Source organism: Dermacentor andersoni, chromosome 4 (assembly GCF_023375885.2).
Source record: "Dermacentor andersoni chromosome 4, qqDerAnde1_hic_scaffold, whole genome shotgun sequence".
NCBI classification, from domain to species: Eukaryota; Metazoa; Arthropoda; class Arachnida; order Ixodida; family Ixodidae; genus Dermacentor; species Dermacentor andersoni.
The window spans coordinates 193,247,994-193,268,203 of record NC_092817.1 but is presented as its reverse complement, the minus strand read 5'-3'; positions in this window follow the sequence as shown (position 1 = coordinate 193,268,203).

Below are 20,210 nucleotides of genomic sequence, written 5' to 3'. Positions count from 1 at the left end.
ATGCGCCGCTCATAGCACACATGAGAAAAACAATTGAAACAACAATCTTACAAGAAGCAGATGGCTGCAGTTCACTGAAAACGTGCCGACCAACTTAGAAAGTAAAGTTCCTTGCCTGATAAAGATAAGAAGGGTGTACTCACGCACACCCTAACGTATTTGGCAATGGCATTAGCCTGATCAGTAATCTCGCGCATCAGTTGAATGTTACTGCATCCTATGATGACACATTCTTTAAAAAAACTAGTTTGCATCCACAAGCCTTGCAATGCATGGCAAGGGGCCTACTTCGTTAACTTTTATGAAGGTTGTAACTATGCTCGCCTAAGCAATCGTTGATACTGCATCAGAACGGCAAGTTGGGCCAGTTGGTTGGGATTCATACTAAGGTTTGTTACAGCGCAACCTAAGACAAGGACAACAGAAGGTACAAAACAGCGCCGTGTCGTCATTTTGTACCTTCTGTTGTCCTTGTTTTAGGTTGCGCTGTAACGAACCTTATTATGAATCATTGATACCTCTTCCGGTCTGTCTAATGTAGACGCCCTTAGCACAACAAGGGAAACTTGTATACCATAGCTCAAGTGCAATTAACATGCCCGTTCATGTCTTTTTTCCAACCAGTGTGTCAAAACAGATATAAAATACTCGCAAACATGCAATGACCACTACGTCACTTCACATTTATTCTGCGATATTCTGCTATCTCAACTGCAGGTTGCCAAGAATGAAAAATTACCAGAGTGCACTACTTCAATGGTGTTCACTGTATCTGATGAGTGTCTTGATTTACTTAATCGATGAGATGTCAGTGAAAAGCTTTGTATGATGGTTACAAATGGCCGGTAACAGCATTTAAGACAGCCTAGGATTTGTGAAGGCACGAGAATGAAAGCCCGTGAAATAAATAAAAGGTGAAAATAAACTGCCCTTACCATGACAATGCTTCTGCGCACTATTGCATCAATCTTTACAAAAACTTTGTCAAATAGGGGCACTGGGAAAGAGCAGCTGCAGTTTTTTCTCGACATGTCAGCAGTTTTTGGCGTGCAAGTACAGTCCCTACCAAATGCGAAGTAGCGCGATCTCGGTAACAGTTCGCTTTGCGAACCTTTACAAGACTGTGCCCCAGGTTTGCACATTCATAATATATGCAGTGCACTGATGACACTGTTTCTGTCTGAGACCACTTATATTACTGATGCGGAGCGCATTGTCACGTGAATTTCTAAAGAAAAATTCGCTTGTTTGTTTGTTTGTTTTTTGTCGAAAAAAAAAAAAGACCACACATGAACTAGGTCGTTGTAACGCTGTTATCGGTCATTTCTCGGTGTATTCCACAACCTTTGCATTGGCACCATATTCGATAAGTAAGGAAATAAACATTCATTACAATACATATTAATTGCTTGTTCACAATGGAAAAAGAAAACTTGAGTAGCACAAACATAAACCTATCAACATAGAGTGGGTGATGTTCACGGAAAGCACTCATTAATTTTTTTCTTGGCCACAGTTAGTTGTCACATCCAGTATGTAATTTAATGGTGGTTAGCGAGAAACCTGTACAGGTCTCCTTCGTAGCTTCATGCTAAAGTAGGGTGGGTGAAAATTTTTCCTGTCATGATTTTACTTGGCTTGCAGGCTTCCACAGAACTGATCTGCCGTAATCAAATAGTGCTCTGTAAAGTAAAATAAGGAACACCTTTTCTTCATGTACCTGTATTTCACTCATTGACCTTTACCAAGCTACTCATGTAAACATGTATTTACTGCTCGAAAACGGGCAATTCATGCTCCAGTGTGTCAAATTTGCCACCTCCCAGAGCTGCTCCAAAACTTCTTTGACTGCTTCCATCCCTGTATGAGTGGCCCATATAATGTTTAATGAAATTATCACTGGCATCCCAGAAACTTCAACATTTAACATCCGCCTGCCAAAGTGCCTACATCTCAACATTTTGGTTAGAACTGATCACTTTATTTGCTGCAGGACTGAAGCTGTCTTGATATCTACAATACATTGGACACTACATGCAGGATTATGAATGGATATCTGAACACTGCTTGAAGGAGCAAGCTCTACAGCATCACTTATGCTCCTTTCCATGGGTTGGCAAGAGGAACCGTGGCACGCAACTCTACAGGCACCTGTGCTCTTCACTACCTTCGGAGGAGAGATGCATTGGTATGCTGTACATATATTTGACTGTGGGTTCCAGCTGCATCTCTTGCATTGTCATTCGATGTGCAGGTAGAGGAGTTACCTATTGGGCGCACATGTTGGTTAACGATACAAAAAGGAAGGTGCTTCTTTGAACACCGATGACCCTGTCCTCCACTTATTTATTTTAATTTTCTTGTCACCTTATTTTTGCTGATTACATAAAGGTCGCAGGCAATTAAGCCAAGAAAAGCGTTGGTGTAATTAGCTGTGGTTGAAATTGAAATGTAGAAAATATTGAAAGAAAGTCATGAAAGCAGACGAAAGGACCTTGTCTCTGGTGGTGACTGAACCCACAACCTTTGCAGTACACACGCGATGCACTACCAATTGTGCTAACTTGGGTATTTATGGTATTTATGCCCTGGGAGTGTTAGCCAGCGCCATTTAGAGCCATGGTGGGCAGATGTGGAACATCTTTTTTTGCACGATGGTGTCGCGTAACACCTGAACTGAAAAGAGCAGGCATGTGGCTAATAAACCCATGCATGCTACCTAAAGGCATCAAAGCTATGAGGTTTCAAACCCTCGCATGAATGAATGAGAAGGAAAACAGGCTTCATTTTTTTAAAATCACGACCATATAAAGCCAGCAGGCATTGAAGCCAAGAAAAGCTAGGGGTAACTAGCTGTGGTTGAAACTGAAATGTTGAATTGGCTCTGCGGCCATCTATCAAATTTCACCGCAATGCATTATCATAACTCAATGGGCAGCACGTTTAAAAATTATAATTCAGAAGACTGCCAGAATTTCAACAAATGAGCAGTTAGCAAGAATGATAGTGTATGCCCTTCTAATATTCTTCGTATTTATGGCACTTATTCGTAACTTTTCCGCTGTGTTATATCAGTGTATTAATTCGGACCAAAACTGTGCTATAATGTAGCAAAGAGGTTATGGTCTAGTGGCGTAAATGTGCATGTTAATAAGAGGGCAAATCGCCTTAACGTTAACTGAGAGTTGCTTAAACTTGGGCAGCCTTCCGAAATATACTTTTTTTGAAGTTGCTGTCCATTGAGTTACACTGGTGCACCGTGTCATGCGAGCTACCGCAACGAGATGGCGCTATGTGCACGGTCATGTAAGATGCGGAACAACGCCTCTGGGAGAGCGGACCAGACCGCGTAAGCCGAGCCGGCATGTAGCCGTGCTTGTTTTGCATACACAACCTAGTAAACAGTTCCAGTTAACACTTACGTTTTGTCAATCACGTATGCTCGTCACCCGACCATGACATGGAGGCAACGGTGGGATACTCGACAACGCTGTGAGAAATGCACCACGCAAGTAGAAGTCTACACCTACAGCGCACGGCGGTGAATACGAAACTTTGCTACCCATGGCTTCACCTACAGTGTCCACAGCCCAGCACGCAGCTCCACTAAACTCGTTCGTCGTCAAACTGCCGGAAAAACTTGCTTTTCGGCAGCCCGAGGAGTAGAAACGGTGGCTCACGAGAAGGAAGTGCTATAGAGCTATCTCCAGGCTAAAGACGACGACAAGACGCAGGTGAGCACACTCATTTATGCCATGGGTCGTGAAGCCAAAGACGTCCTAGCGTTGCTCAGGCTTTGTGATGCTGAGAAACTCTACTACAACACAGTAATGCAACTAATCATAAAAAATTTCCTGACACAGATGAACATGATATACGAGTGTGCAAAGTTCATCAGCCAGAAGCAAGACGTGCATGAGACAGCCGATATGTTGATCACCGAACTCTTCAGGCTAGCTGAAGCCTCTGAGTACAGCGCCCTGAAAGAGGAACTGATCTGTGATAGACTCGTGGTCGGTCCCACAGACACGTAGGTAAGTGATAAGCTGCAACTTAATGCTGAGCTTACTCTGGAAGCCGCTGTCAACGCTGCTCGCAACATGGCAACAATCAAACAGCAAGCAAAAGGACCTACGGCCACAGCTACAATCACTTGAAGCTGTAGACACCATGCACAGCTTCTCGAAGAGCAAAGGAAAGTCAAATAATTCTCGTAAAAACCAGCGTGAGCAAACTGCGCTGACATGCAAGTGGTATGGCTCAACAAGACACCTATGGTTCGCCATCACACACTATGTGCACAGCGAATGGCAAAACATGCAGTGCCTGCAGTAAAAAGGAACACAGCTGCCATATGCTTTTCCGCTTCCAAAAAGCGGAACAAAATGCACATACCAAGCTGTTTTGGAAGAGGTTTACTTGGACAATTAACTGACCAACAGGATCCTGGGCCATGAAAAATCAATGTGATGGTCAATGGCTTCAAGGTAGACACTGGTGCAGATGTGACTGCCATGCCAACAAGCCTCTACGACGAACAAGTCACGGGAAACCTGAAGCAAGCCAAAGAACAGCTGCTCGGACCCGGCAGGACCAAAAAAAGCAACGGTTAGACTGCTACCGTGTGCTGAAATGGCTGGTTGTGTCAAGAACAAATTTATGTAATAGACAAGCTGCATGACGCACTTTTTGACGTCCCCCCGCAATCAAATCATTCAATGTCCAACCAAGTCTCCTAGAAGTAGCGGAGTCAAAAGGCAAGGTCAGCGACCCAGCCAACATGTTATGCCACTACCTCTACCTGGCTACAGACCTGGGCCTACCTTCTCAGGACCGATTACAATATATCGCTACTCCCTGATGCCAAGCGGTGTGCTATTATGTACTCGGGGCGAGTACCTCTGCCTATGTTGCCGAGTGTCCAAATGTGAGTTGGAGAGAACGGAGAGCCTGGGTGTCATAAAGGTCGAAGAAACCACAGAGTGGCATGCACCTATGGTAGTGGCTAAAAATGAAGGAGGCGAGCTTCACATCTGCAGTGACTTTGGAGGGTTAAAATAGAACATTCTGTGAGAATGAGTCTTAGTGCCCACCATCAATGATTGCCTGGCCAAACTCACCGGAGCTGCCTGGTTTAGCAAACTTGATGCTATAGCCGGATATTGGTTACTGGTTACCCGAGTCCCAGAGGTACAACACTTTTCTGACGCCAATTGGCCATTTTAAGTTCCTCCGATTGTCCTTCAGAATTTCCACAGCAACTGAATTTTTCCACAGGGAAATGCTAAGACTGCTAGAAGGCCTGGACGGCCAAGCATGTCTGCAAGACGACATAATAGTGTTTGGCCGCACGAAGGCAGAACATGATGCACGACTGCACAAAGTACTTCAGCACCTGCAAGAAGCTGGCATCACCCTAAACGCAGGAAAGTGTGTACTACACCAGCAGTAAAAAATCGGGCCCCTTGGTTAACCCCCTTCTCGTTCATTACATAACGAGGGTCTCGAATCTGGCAACATTGGTGCCTTCAGGTACTACGTGTGGGTTTATTGACCAGTTGCCTTCACCCAAAAAGATCACATACTCGTGATGCCTGCGACAGAAAGGATGCTCTGCATATCGCCAAGGTTTGTGAGTGGTGGCACTGGCTAACAATCCCAGGGTTAATTCTAGTAGTAACATAAATACCCCAGAAAATAGATGGGAAGACGGTGCTGTGTTAGCTCGATCGGTAGAGCATCACACACGTAATGCGTAGATGTGGAATCGTTCCCCACCTGCGGGAAGTTGTTTCTTCATCCACTTTCAGTTCCATTAAGTTATAATTTCTTTATTTCAATTAGTAAGTACAAGTAATTTTCCCTGTGTTGTCCTTGGTGCCTTTGTTTGTTGGCGTCTTATGATTAATAAAAATCGGGCCCCTTGGTTAACCTGCTTTCTTCTCGTTCATTACATAACAAGGGTCTCGATTCCGGCAACATTGATGCCTTCAGTTGGCATGTGGGGCTTTATTGACCAGTTGCCTTCACCCAAAAAGATCACGTACTTGTGATGCCTGCAGCAGAAAGGATGTTCCACATCCACCGCGTGTGTGCCATGTTTTCTAAGAAAGCAGGAACTATTCATATAATCTCTCTGGAAGTTCATAAAAGAGGGGGAGGGAGGAAAGATTGCAAAGAAGGGAACAGGGTCAAACAAATTGAGGTGTAGCAACCTGTGTAAACCGAAAGCAAAAAACATTCATACACATACTTGTGAGAAATAAAAAAAAGAATAATTACACAGTCATTCTTTGATATTAAAAGAGCTTCTGATATCAGTTGTGAATTCATGTTTCTACTTCTGCCAAGAATATATTTCAAGTTGTGGATGACAAGTGCATGTGTGAAAATGCTCACCTACATTGGTCTTACTTTGTTTTTATATTCTGCAAATGTTCTCTTGCCCTTTCATCAGTGCAGCGTCCAATTTGGCTTGTGTAGAGCTTACCAGAAGTAAGAGGTTATTTGGTAAACCATTCCAATGGAACAATTCATGAACGGTGTTGCATGCCTTTTGTTAAAAGCAGCTGTATTATTACACTCAAGCGTGGGAAAAAAGCTTAGATGGCTTCTACGGAACCAGCAGCACGAATGGGGCCCCATATTTGTCATTAACCTTCTTCAGTGAGTGCAACTGCTGTGCTCATGAGGCAGTGCCTCTGGCTGCTTCAAACTGCGCACTGTTACCTTTGCTGCTTTCCACTCCTGAAGTTTTCGCAGTAGGGGTTCTGAGATTCCGATGATGAGAGTGAGGGAGGCCAGCTGTTATGAACATGCCAACGTGAGCACAAAATCTATTGCGCCTTGTGTTAATACACATTTTTAGAGCCTATTCAAGGCACATTGGGCAATTGTGGGCTTAACATGGATTTAGGCTGGTTCATACAGTAGCTAACCTTTCTTTGCTCTTAGTTGGTAACTTCAGGAAACATGCGTTAGGGTGAGCATCAAATGTTTACCTAAGATATGCAGCATATTGTCAATGGGTTAATGAAGTTGAGTCTGACGAAGTCTTGTCCGGTTAGGAAGAGTCAAGGGAAAAAACAGAACTGACAGCGACCAAAGTGAAAAATTATTTAAAGACACGTGGGAGCCTTGCATACAATGCTTTCGCCATGCGTGTCTTATGTGTAAAGGTTAGTCCTTTTCCGTGTCCATTAAAGACATTTCAAATGTTATCTACCGTATTCTCATGTGTCATATTAGAGTTAGGTTGTAAAAGAATCAAGATATCGATGTATGTAAAAACACTTAGAACCACGGCGTTGTCAAATATCTAGTGATGTAATGTCACAAAGCACAGGAGCATTGCGATTATCACATCTCAAAACCCCTACTGCAAAAGCTTAAATTCCAAATGCTATGAAATTTCACTTTGGCTATATTGGTAATAAATTAGTAGTAAATACTACTGTAGTGATCTTGGCAAAGCTGCGGGGCTGGTATCTAATTTTCTTTTTGATATTCTTTTAATACTGTATTAGCAGACGACACATGAACCTGGTGGTTAGTGGCTATGACGAGAGTCCACATCGCCTCCAGGTTTTTATCACTGCAGGCAGCTGCAGGTGGTCCCTTATCTCGTAGGCCACATTAAGGTGCCCTGCAATCTGAGTCATGCCTCACTGCCAGTTACTGGTAATTGTGGCATTCATTTCAGTCTCGGTATCAAGATTGCTAGAATGCTGTTTTGTATTTACACTGTTTGAATCATTTTTTTATGCAGCCCTAACTTTTGTTGTAGTTGGGCTTTAAGAGCTGTAAAACAGCAAAAGCCAGCAGTGCGCACACTTTAAAGCAGCTGAAGCAGCTGGAAGTACTGCCTCATGAGCACCAAGTGATGCACTCACTGCAGAAGGTTGCTGACAAGCATGGGCTCTGAGTTGGGCTGTTTGGTGTTGCGCTGCCAAGCCTGATGGTGGATAATCAAATTAAGGCTGTGGCAGCTGCATTTTGATAGGTGTGAAATGCAAAAATGCATGTGTGTTTTGCACTGTATGCACAGTAGAGTAACCAAGGGGGTCGAAATTATTCCAGAATCCCTCGTACTTCGTGCCTCATAATCATATTGTGGTTTTGGCAAATAAAACTACAGAATTTGGTTCAATATATTAGTTGGTGCCCTTTGATGTTCCAGTTCTCTAATTTTCTTGCTTATAAAAGCTCTGTTCTTGGTATAAATGATGAATTTGTTATTACAAAAGGCTAACCTTTAATCTAACTTAACTCATTAATTTCCTTTAGTGTCCCTTTTCCATGCATTAAAAGCATGGAACACTAATACATTTGCATTAATTTTTATTTGACTCGTGCTCAACAGCTGGATGCCATAGAAGAGGACTACTACCGTGGGCTTCAAGTTGATAGGTTGCCGTATAAAAGCTTGTCTTTTCTTTTAGAGATAAAAACACCTAAGCCTAGTTTTCTGTCTTTATATAGACTATTGAGATAGGCAAACACCACTTGCATGATAGATCAGTGATTAGTTATGTGTTCAGTTTTTGCCCCCACCCCAAAAAAAGAAAGTGAACTTGTGGGATCGTTCTCCACCTGTGGCAAGTTGTTTTTTCATCCACTTTCATTTCGATTAATTTATCATTTCGTTATTTCTCGTATGTTGTCCTTGGTGTTTGTTGGCTTCTTATGATATTACTAGTAAAAATTGGGCCCGCGGTTAACCCTCTTTCTTCTCATTTATTACATAACGAGTGTCTCGAATCAGGCAACATTGATACCTTCAGGTAGCATGTGTGGGTTTATTGACCGGTTGCCTTCACTAAAAAAAGATCACGTTCTCGTGACGCCTGCGGCAGAAAGGATGTTCCATGTCCGCCGCCAAGGTCTGTGAGTGGTAACGCTGGCTAACACTCCCAGGGTTCTACAAGGAAACATAAATACCCAAGAAAGTGGATCGGTAAACGGCGCCGCGGTGCTCAATTGGTAGAGCATGGCATGCGAAATGCGAAGGTTGTGGGATCGTTCCCCACCTGTGGCAGGTTGTTCTTTCATCCACTTTCATTTCCATTAATTTCTCGTTTCATTATTTCATTTATTAAGCTCAAGTAATTTCCCCTATGTTGTCCTTGGTGTCAGTGTTTGTTGGCTTCTTATGATATGACTAATAAAAATAGGGGCCCTCGGTTAACCACCTTTCTTCCTGCAATAACATGTTTCATGGAGGATAACAAAAGCACGCTTGACTTTCCTTAAAAAAATATGCTTCATGTACACAGTTTCTGCGTCCTTGTCTGTTTGTAACCTAAAAACATGAAAAACAGCTAGTAAAAGGCAGCAGAAAATTTTAAACGAACTGCTGATATTGCAGTAATAAAAACTCTTCACAAAGAATAGCTAATAAAAATATTTTAGAAATTTCAGTGGTTTTCTGAAAATAAAATTGGCTTGGAAAAGGTTAATCTTGTATAGGGCACTAAGAACAGTAGTAAAACAAATTAGTCACCTAACGCAATCTGTGTAATGAATTGAGGATAAGTGCTCTATAAATAATTACATGTTTTCGATGAGAGATGGTGATTATTTTTCGACACATGTCGATCTTTATTTGCTAATGTGGAAAACCACAATCACTTCCCTCTCAGCTCTCTCAGGGCTCTGCAACTAACCTCATGTGCTGGAAGATAGGGAAACACCCACGGCTCATATGTTCAGCCATGTGGCTACTGTAGTTATTTGTGCAAGTTCTGGGTTCACCCACTCCCTCATTGAAACATTGATAATGATTACGGTTACTAATACTCGTTTCTATCCAGGAGCCAAATCAGCTTGTAGTTGATGCTAGTCCTGTTGACAGGTCATTATCCTTGTTTCTTCCTGCTATCATACTTCTAAGAATAAATAATCTTGCATACTATTGCTGAAAGCTGGGAGACTTGGTTACTGGCATTAGGAAACATAGTTACTACACTATAAGATAAAACACATGAAATGCACAGGATGAGCACTACACATGAACTTGTTTTAGTACATGAGTGCGATTATATGCATGCATGAAATGCTCAAATTTGCAGCAAAATTTGACTATGCCTGACACATAACATACATCACTCATTCTATTTTGCATGTACCGTACATCTTTTTCAAGTAATCAATTTTTATATTCGAGATTTCAATAGAAGGTGTGCTATTGCATTTATCGGTTTGTCTGGGAAGGCCCTTATATATCAGTGTGCAATTTTAGCCTTACATTTTCTGAGTATGTTGTGCTGTTGTATTTTGCCATGTATTGACATCTTTTACAATGTCCTGCAAGTGTTTCAGGCCTCGCTAACACGCTAACCTGCGCAGAATGCTCAGCCTGTCTTTGAGGCACCTTTGAGTGCCTTTAATGCATTCAGCAGCAAGTGTTATACCCGTCACACGAGCATGCCAAAGGTCCTTTGAAGTTAAGGAGCATTGAGCTTTCAAAGACATTAGTTCAACGGATATATGTCGGTGCTACATGGTCTCCAGGTAGTCTCCGTTGAAGCTTTTAACAGAAACCGCAATGTATCCTTAGCGCTACCATCACCTTGAAAGTAATAAAAAAATATGGCCCAATGCGTCTTATAATAAATTTGTCACATTTTTTTCAGCAACATTTATTTTTCCTAATGCATAGAAACATCAAAACAAAATGCACACGTAGTAAAGGCATTACTTTTTCACAAACAGATGTATTTATTGTAATGATGGCCACCATGTGTACCGCTTCGTACACCGCACATTGGCGTCGATTATTCATTGTTGCCTTTGCTTCAGCTGCTTTGTTTCGTTTGTTGTGGCTAGGTAGCGGTAGGTACACGTAAACGCTGTAAAAACTAAAAAACAAAAGTGACAAGGAAAGATGTGCAGAAAAAAGCCAAGGAGACTGGGATGCCTAGCAGCCACTAACCAAAGAACCAAATCGCACATGGCAACCGTGTTGTGGCGAGGTTGCTGCTGACGACAGGCCGTGCCGGTGTTGCTGTACCGGCGCTTTCATGATGGAGATTGCGGGTGTCCCGAAAGTGTTTAGTACTTTAGTAACAGTATTCAGTACTTATAAGCTCGTTCTGAAGAGGTAAAAATTGAACTTCCATATCTTTAGATTATTTTTTCTACTGTCAGACGCCCTCTAGGCTTGGGAGTATTCCCTTGAGGTTTCAAAGGACGAACGCGCACTCCTTTGACTCAAAGCCCCCTTCCAGTAGGGCTCCTTTGCTGTGCCTGTGTGACAGTGCACATTCTCCCTTGAAGTAAAGGATCTTTGGTTCAAAGGACTTTGAAAGTGCCCGTGTGACTGGGGTATTATGTAGGATAGACCAGGATTTGTGGTAATGGCAGGCTGCAGGAGCATTGTGCACAGATGTAGGTGGTAACAGCATCTGGATATCTCACAAAACATTGCAAAACATGCCAAACTGTACCAAACTGTGACTGTACACATGCAGTTTGCAAATATAAGGCAGGGAAGTGCAGATTTGTATACTAGGTCTTTTCCATCCAAGAAACCAATAACTGCATTAACAAACCTTCTACAGGGGTCTTGAATAAAGAAGTTGGTTACTTGAACAATATGATGTATGACATGGGTGCATCATGAATCACATAGTTTATATGTCGTGTATTGTGAAATTGCCTGCCAATGTGTCGTTTTTATGTATGTAATCATTGTTTAGTGAGGTTGCTTGATGTCCAGCACCCATTCTCTGCATATCATGTTGGTATTTTGTTTTGTCTTAGAACTGTAATTATGTTTCATAAAACCTTACATTGCTAAAATTAGACTTTGGGGCAGTTTGGTCTTTTCATCCACATTCTTGTTTTTGTCATTTCCCTTACCATGCAAGCATTTTTCTGGAGCACTTGCAGTATTTCGTCATGCTCTTGCGTTTACAAGCCAGATGTCTGTCTCTGAACAGCTCAAACCACTTGTAGCATGCAAATCTGATGCATCCTCAATAGAATTCCATAGTGAATGTATTGCTAAAAATATTTTTCAGGGGATGAAGCACTTCTATAACTACAGAGTTTTGCAGCAATAAAGAAGCAGAATGCTTGCATCTGTGTAATCTATATATAATATTTTCTTTGTATCATCTTTTATCTGACTGTCTGTCAGCATGGTAACATTGCATATTATCTTCTTAACATTCATGAGTTCCAAATAGCTACTATAATCTTTTTGTCCTCACATTTTCTGCAATATCCTTCACCGGAAGGACAACTAGCAGTTCACTTGATTTACCACTTACAGGCAACAAATTAACCATAATAGTAGTGTCATGCCTATTGATGCCTATTGCTTAAAAGCTCCTAAACGATTTTGCACATCTGAAAGTTCCTTGAATTCATGCAAGCAGGTGCTGCTTATATGATGGCTGAATGCTCATGTGATTGGTTTTTAGGCCAATGTGAAAGAAAAACGCCAGTACCTATGTGTTGCTTTATGATGTTGACCTGTATTTATTATTACGTTGGTGAACTGTGTGTGCACTCTGAAGATATGCACATTACTGCTGGTGTTTTGTATAATCTGTGTATAATACAACAACATATATTATCAAGAAAACATTCATTTTATTAGTTTTTGTAATACGTTGTCATAATTTCCTTTCTTTGTCAGTGCTGCAAGGTGTCCTAATACCTAATTAAAGAGCTTCTGCAGATATAAAGAGTTGATATAAAATTTCAGAAACTTTTAATCACTGCAGCTATAGGTTTTTTTTAATATAAGCTTTCTTCACTACAAAATGGGGGTTCCTAAATTGGTTATTTGCGCCTATAAACCACCCAAGCTGGATGAAAATACTTTTCAGAAATTGCTCGAAGGTCTATTATACTTAAGTCAGAATAAGAAGATACTCTTTGCAGATAAAAAACATTAATGGTCTATCTCGCATAATGAAACATTCTGGAAGGCCTTGTGGTCATTCGTAGAAACACTTGTTTGTAGCTTTGTCAGTGCCGTGATGTTTCAACCTTAGCCTACAAGATAACGATACTCACACCATGTGAAATTTTCGCGAAGTATTCTGTTTGTGCATTCTGCGACTGAAAAGGAAGAGGTCCGGACACTGACCAAAATGGTTTAAAGTACTTATTTGAATTTTTGAAGCTATTTGAATTTTTGAATTTGAAAACGTAAAAAACTATTTTAAACATTTTGGTCGGTGTCTGGACCTCTTCCTTTTGGTATGCATCATCCCGTCCAGACGGGCTTTTGTCATACTCTCCACTTCATCCAGTCTGCAACTGTACAATGGGCTGTAATTTTTCCTAAAATCTGAGGTGGCCAAGATGCACTTGGAGTGGTAGCATTTAATGGCCCAGCACTGTTGAATAATTGGTGATGCTATGTTTAAATATTCATGCGGTGTCTGTTTGCAATACAATAGTACATAATCTATTTGCGTTTGGTTTTCCAGAATGCTCCCTATCATGCACTGCCATCTCAACAGTACCATGGCTTTTTGTGTGGATTCCTTCCCTTTTGAAGGCCACCACTGTTTGCACAGCATCACAGCCTGCCTGCCTTGATCTTGCGGAAGAAGAAAATACAAAATGCCTATTTTTTGAAATGCATGCATGGCTCCATGCAACACCACCTGTCGTCGGGGTGTTAAGGCTTTTTGCAGAGAAAATGTAATGACGCCTTATGTGTGCCCTGGTGGCAAAGTGTTTGCCTCTTTGCCTGTGTAAAGATTTCACACTTATGGATACTGTTAAGGGTTCCTGTATCATATTTTCTTTCACATCCTAAGAAATTTTTGTTTCATTATAAAACTAAAAATTATAGTTGAATTGCTGCTTTGTGTGATATGCAATATTCAGCTGAAGGTGATCAGCAGAGGTCGAACAAGTGTTATATCAGGTGGAGAAATTTTTTTCAGAAGTGAACTTCTTCGTTAGGGTAACAACCGTTTTCCTTGGCAGTATTTATATAGTTCACTTTTCTCCACTCCATGGATATCCAGCAAAATGAGTGAGTGCATGGAGAAGGTGAGGTAAGTTTAAATGCTCACCATGGGGGTTTAGTTGGGGTAGCAAGGTGTGTAGAAGTATGGGATTTTGGCAGGTTGCTGGCACCAATTTCTATGAGTGATCTTGTTGTTTGTGTCTATGTCAGTTATATAATACGAGGCGTCTTCTGAGGCCAGAAATATTGAAAAAAGAACTCCTTATATTTGTGGAAATTCAGTATGTGCCCCTGGGGCTACTACGAGCACTTGGGGCCACTGGGTAGATGCAGCTCCAATGAACTTTTTTGACACAAACTTGTGTATGTACACTGGGTATGTGCCACTGCATATGTGCCACTCTTTAATGAACCTCTTTGATGCTGACTTAGGTCATGGGGCATCACAACACAAACCTATGTAGCGACATCTGTGTATGCAAGTAAGTGTGAGCTGGAATTGTCTGCTTGGATTTTCGTTCCCTGACGACGACTAGTCCCCTTGTTGAATTAACTTCAGCCTGAGATATTACCTGTTTGTCTACTGTTATCACATTATGCCCATTTTGCTGCGAACTTGTCATGTTCTCTAGCTGGCAAGCTTGAATTTCAGGTACTGCACGCTAAGGAAATTGATTCAGAGTGGGTGGTACCACTTCTGCTTTTTCTTTGCAGCTGTGTGTTACATGAGAGAATAAGTTGTATGTAGATGTCTATTAGAATTAGCATAGGTATTCAAAGGTACTTTCATTACGTTCTAGGTCATTGGTGCTGTCTGGCCTCCTTTGCATCATTTTTTGCAGCATGCTTTTTACATGCAAAAACAAATGTGGCCTGTTGTAATGCATGCAAGGACTGCCCAATAGCTCATGATGTTTTGAGCCACTGAATTTCAGTCTTGGCTGCACTTGTGGATTTTCAACTGTACTGAAGCTTGCAATATGCTTGAATTTCCTGTCAAACTGGTTTGCTTGTTTGTATCCAATTTATTGAATTATTTCACTTTCATTATGCTAATAGTCATTGATTGTACTATCATGCTGGCACATTTGATTCTGGAACTGCAATAAATTTCCAGACATTTTATTGCTTTGTCATGGTTTTTGCACTCGTCAGACACAATCTACTAAACACACACACAAAAAGAACTCCCTTCAACCTCGTAAAATTCCCCAAAAGTGCATAATAAACTCCCACACCTACCTGTAAAAGCTCTAATAAGGAGCTAATATGCACTCCCAAAACATCTGTTTAAAACTCCCTTAGTAAAACAGCTCCCTAAAGCTGTAAAAATTCACTCCCAAGCATTCTCCTATATGTTCCCATAAAAAGCAAAAATCGAACTCTCAAAACTATCCATAAGTGCTCCCTTAAGCAGAGCTCCCAAAATATGGGAACGGTTGCTCCCAGGTTTACACCTAAGCACTCCTACAAGGAGGTAAAATAATTTCCCAAAGGTATCCTTCAAAACGCCCTTAAGAAGCCAAACGTTTCCGAAAATATGTACGTAAGAACTCCCATCGCTTCTCCTATAAATTCCCATAAGAAGCAAAATAAAATACCCATGTCAACTTGTAAAAGCTCCCAAAGCTCCTAAGAACTTCCATAGTTCTGGTGTTCAAAAGAGGAATGAAAAACTCCCAACGTTCCCCATATAGACTCCTGCAACCACTCGGGGTTTGGTGTTCAAAGGAGAATTAAAAACCTCCCATAATTCTCCATATAGACTCCTGCAACCACTCAGGGGTTGGTGTTCAAAGGAGAATTAAAAAACTCCCATAATTCCCCATATAGACTCCTGCAACCACTCAGGGGTTGGTGTTCAAAGGAGAATTAAAAAACTCCCATAATTCCCCATAACACCACCAAACACAAGGATGTGAAAAAAAACTCCGTTCGAAGGGAGGATATTGTCCTCCCTTAAGGGCTGAAGTTATGCAACGAGGCCAAAACTCCCTAAAAGGGTCAAACCTGTTTACAGTGTGGTTAGTTTTTACACATGAATTGCCAGATAAGAACGAGCTACAATTTTTAGATACGAGGCTCAAACTAACTGATACGCATGTGTGCTGGATGTATTGCCCAAGGTCAGAAAAACCAATTTTAAATTTTCACTCCGCACATTCCAAGGTGCTAAAAAACGGCATTGCATTTTCGGTTCTATTTTCTGCACTTTCGAAATCGCGTTTTCACAAGACATCTGAGAGTTTCTTAAAACAACTGGAACGTTTGAGAGCGGCAGGTTTTCGAAAGGATGCTGTCCGCATGACAGTAGAGAAGCTTGTTAAGCGTGTAAAATTAGCAGCACCCACAAGAATGAACAATCCCGAGCCTGCCGACAAGAAGAAAAAACTGGTTGTAATTCCATATGTGCATAAACTATTACACAGTCTCAGGAATGTAGCAGGCAGATTTGATATAAAGGTTGTTTTTTTCTGCCCCTAACACGTTGATCAAAATTTGTGGTAAGATCGATAGGAAATTGCCCCAGGCTGCCTCCACTCATGCTGGGAAAGGCTGTACTGTTAAGCATACTTCCCCGTTTGTGCACTGTAGAATAGGAGTTGTTTACGAGCTTCCATTTTCCTGCGGTCACGTACACATAGGTCAAACAGGTCGTTGCCTGAATATTAGATTGTCTGAGCGTAGGCGCTCACTAACGGGTAATGCCTACTCGCATGTCGCGCGGCATTGCTCTGAGCATGGGTGCACTCCAATATATAAAAACACCACAATACTTTCCGCGCATAAAAATCAGACCACGAGGGAGATTATTGAGGCCTTCTATATCAGGAAAAAAATGGTCGCGTTGTGTAAGCATGCCATCGTTAAATTTGCATGACAGTGAATTTGAATTTTTAAGTCGCCTCATAGCGTAGCATTAGATTGAATGGTTTTGCGTGTTTTCTGCCTGCGCACTGATAATGACGCCATAGATGGGAGAGCACGTGGCTATGGGTTGTATAGACAAGAACGGCACCGAGAGCGGCGCTGCTGCGCCGGCGTTGAAAGCGCCGCATGCGAAGCAAAATTCTATTAGCGGGTGGTACCCCTCTCCCATCTCTCGTTCGCGCCGCCTTGATTGCCTCCTGCACTGCGCGTGTTTGGGCACGTTTCGCGCCGCGCGCGGTGTGTGCCCACGTGTGTACGCTTGAAGGAAAGTGTACAGTCTGTTTCACACTTAGGGGAAAACTCGGAGCGCATTGCATCACGATGCGGCGAGCGCTTGAGTCGGGCGGCGGCAGCAGCTCGCGCAGGTGCTCGAGCGGCGGGATCTGCTAGCGTCGTCTGCTACGGCGGCGCGCGCTGGCCGCATTGTCGCTAAACGTTCTACTACCAGTTGCAGGGCGCCGATCTCATCGTTATGGCGTGAAATGAGCCGGTATTCTTTACTATGCGTTGTGCGACGCCAACTGATATGCCTCAAATGTAAGTTCATTGCTGCAGCGCAGTCATAGACGACGTACTGATTCCATGCATTCTTGACGGCCCGTTTCTGGAAGGCGACTATATATTCTAACGCGATAGGTCGCCGATCCACACTGCTCGTGTGGTGCAACAACTGCTAGAAGAGCGCACAGTCACTCTCTTGGAGTGGCCGCCTCAATCCCCGGGCGCCAACATCATTTAAAATGTCTGGGGGTCGTTGAAAGTATCGCTGGCGCACCATCCCCTCTATCAGTCGCCCGAGGATAGGCTTCGATCCACCATCGTCAGTGACTGAGACGTGCTGCGAATGAACACATCCCTGATCAAGTCATTCTGCACTTCACTGCCTTCCAGGATGAGCGCTGTCATCGCTGCCGCTGGGGACATGACGAGATACTAACTGAAGTTCCGTGCGTGACGTGTCCAATTCCCCGCCGGCGGGCAGAGTCTGTCTGGTGTAGAGAATGATTGTCGAGAAAAATCATTTCCAGCTCATTGTCTGAACCTAAACCATTCATTTAATCGTATCCGTTTGTTTCATCGTGTTCGACTCCCATAGTTATCATTGTTGAGTGCTTTATTTTCCTTTCGAGTCAAACAAAGACTGAACACGTTGCGCGCACATCTTAGTGCGTCTTGTCGCTGCTTATTACGGTAGCACACACAGTGAAGAAATATACGTGCACTGCCCCTGACAGTAGCACGCTTCCCGACAATGCGGCCAGCGCGCGCCGCTGTAGCAGACGACGCAGATCACGACTCCGCCCCTCGAGCGTCTGCGCCTGCTCGAGCTGCTGCCACCGCACGACTCCATTGCTTGCCGCATCGCGATGCAATACGTTCCGAGTTTTCCCCTAAGTGTGAAACAGACTGTACACGCTTCTATTTGCCTTTAAGAAGATCGGTACGCTTGACGATTATTTTTATGGCTGCAATGCGGTGAAAGGGCAGCGTCTGCTTAACCATGTAAGTGACGCTGAGCAGGTGATTGGAAACGACATCGTATGTACCGCCGGAAAAATCGTCAGCACATACGATGCGGCACATACATACGGCACATACGAGCTAAAGTCATTTTTGAAGTTTCTCACAATATGTTTGCTACAAATCCGTGTTGTCTCTGATGGCGACAATGGTCTTCCATCGACACTGTGCGGAAATAAACAAAATATATCGATGACTTAAATGATATTGCGCGACAAAAAACGACACGGACGTGAGAGACGACACACCAAGCGCATGTCGTCGACACACCAAGCGCTTGGTGCGTCGTCTCTCACGTCCGTGTCGTTTTTTGTCGCTCAATATCATTTAAGTAATGGATTACCAACTTGCCCGGAATGCTGCTCTCAAAAATATATCGCTGCATAGCACAAGTACGACATGCGAACACAACTTCAACTAGGGCATCCCCTACAATATGGTATAGAAGCAGCAGTGTAGACAGCTTGGCCATTTTTAACAGTGCTCAAGAGACGGAAGTTGAGAGTATTAGTAATCATTCCTGCTTCAGCAATGCCGGCGCGACCAAGACGCGGGCGTGTATCGTCCAGCAACTCGATCGATCGGTGCAGTGGTGAAGCGGGAATGAACTCTGGTCATGCTCAATGCATCGTGCACATATTCAATTTCTCGGCACGCGTGAACTTCGGCCACTGCTAGCGCATACAACAGAAGTGGTTTCCATTCTTGGGCAGCGCACACATAAACGAAACACGAGAAAGAAGACAGGACAAGCGCTCATCGAACAACTTAAAGTTTTTATATGAATAAAAGGATTATGTACCGAGTAATTATTAAATTCATGTGGGTTACATATAAAAACCGTCATACACTCAGGAGTGATCAATGAACGAGCTCGCTTCGTTTTCTAGTTGTTTACTTCGCTCGGCGCACCGCAGTAATCCATGTGTGTCGTCTGCTTATTTCGTACCATTTTCTTGTGAATCGGCAGAATTTCACTGGTGGCATCGACCCTTTCGTGTTTACATTGCTGTCGTGGCAGTTAACAACACAATAATAATTTCCGGTCATCCGAAGAGGCGCCGTCGCAAACAAGAGACGTTTCGCGCGCAGCGCGAACTGAACGCGGGCGCGACCGCTAAGGTAAGCGGCGGCGGAAACCTACACCCGTTGGAGATGAAATCGTTCCGCCAGGGGAGAAACGAGCGCTGGCGTCTAGGATGAAACTTGGCGTGCGCTCGTCTATACATAAGTGTGTGTATGCTTTCGAATAAAGTTAGTTGTGAGATCAGCGCTGTCCTGTGTGTTCCTGCCTTTTGTCATCGTCTTATTGCGCTGCCCCTTCAAGATTGTCACCTGGCTTTCGTCATGCTCTCGACGTTACGCTATCGTAGTCATACACTCGTGTTGCGTTCATTGACACACCGTCGTTGTCAGGACGTCGTGGTCGTTCCCTCGTCATCACTCCAGCTTCATGCTCCGACTTTCCTCACGCCGTCGTCATACAGTCCTCTTGATAGAGTCGTCGTCACGCCATCGTCGTGACGCAGTCATGTTGCGTTCGTTGTTATACCCCTGTCATGATACAATCATCATCGTGTCATCATCGTCAAACACTCTTCGTCATTTCATTCTCATCATAATGTTGTCGTGCGATCGTCGTTGATGCGCCTTCATCCTACAATCGTCGTCATGCATTCGTTTTCGTACGGTGGTCGCCTCCCATCGTGCTCATGGGAGAGCTTGGCACGCGAGCGCCGTAGCAATGCCCTCCGATACCGGAGACAGTGTATGTCGCATGTCGCCGAAGCAACGGAAGTATCTGAATGACGATTACAAA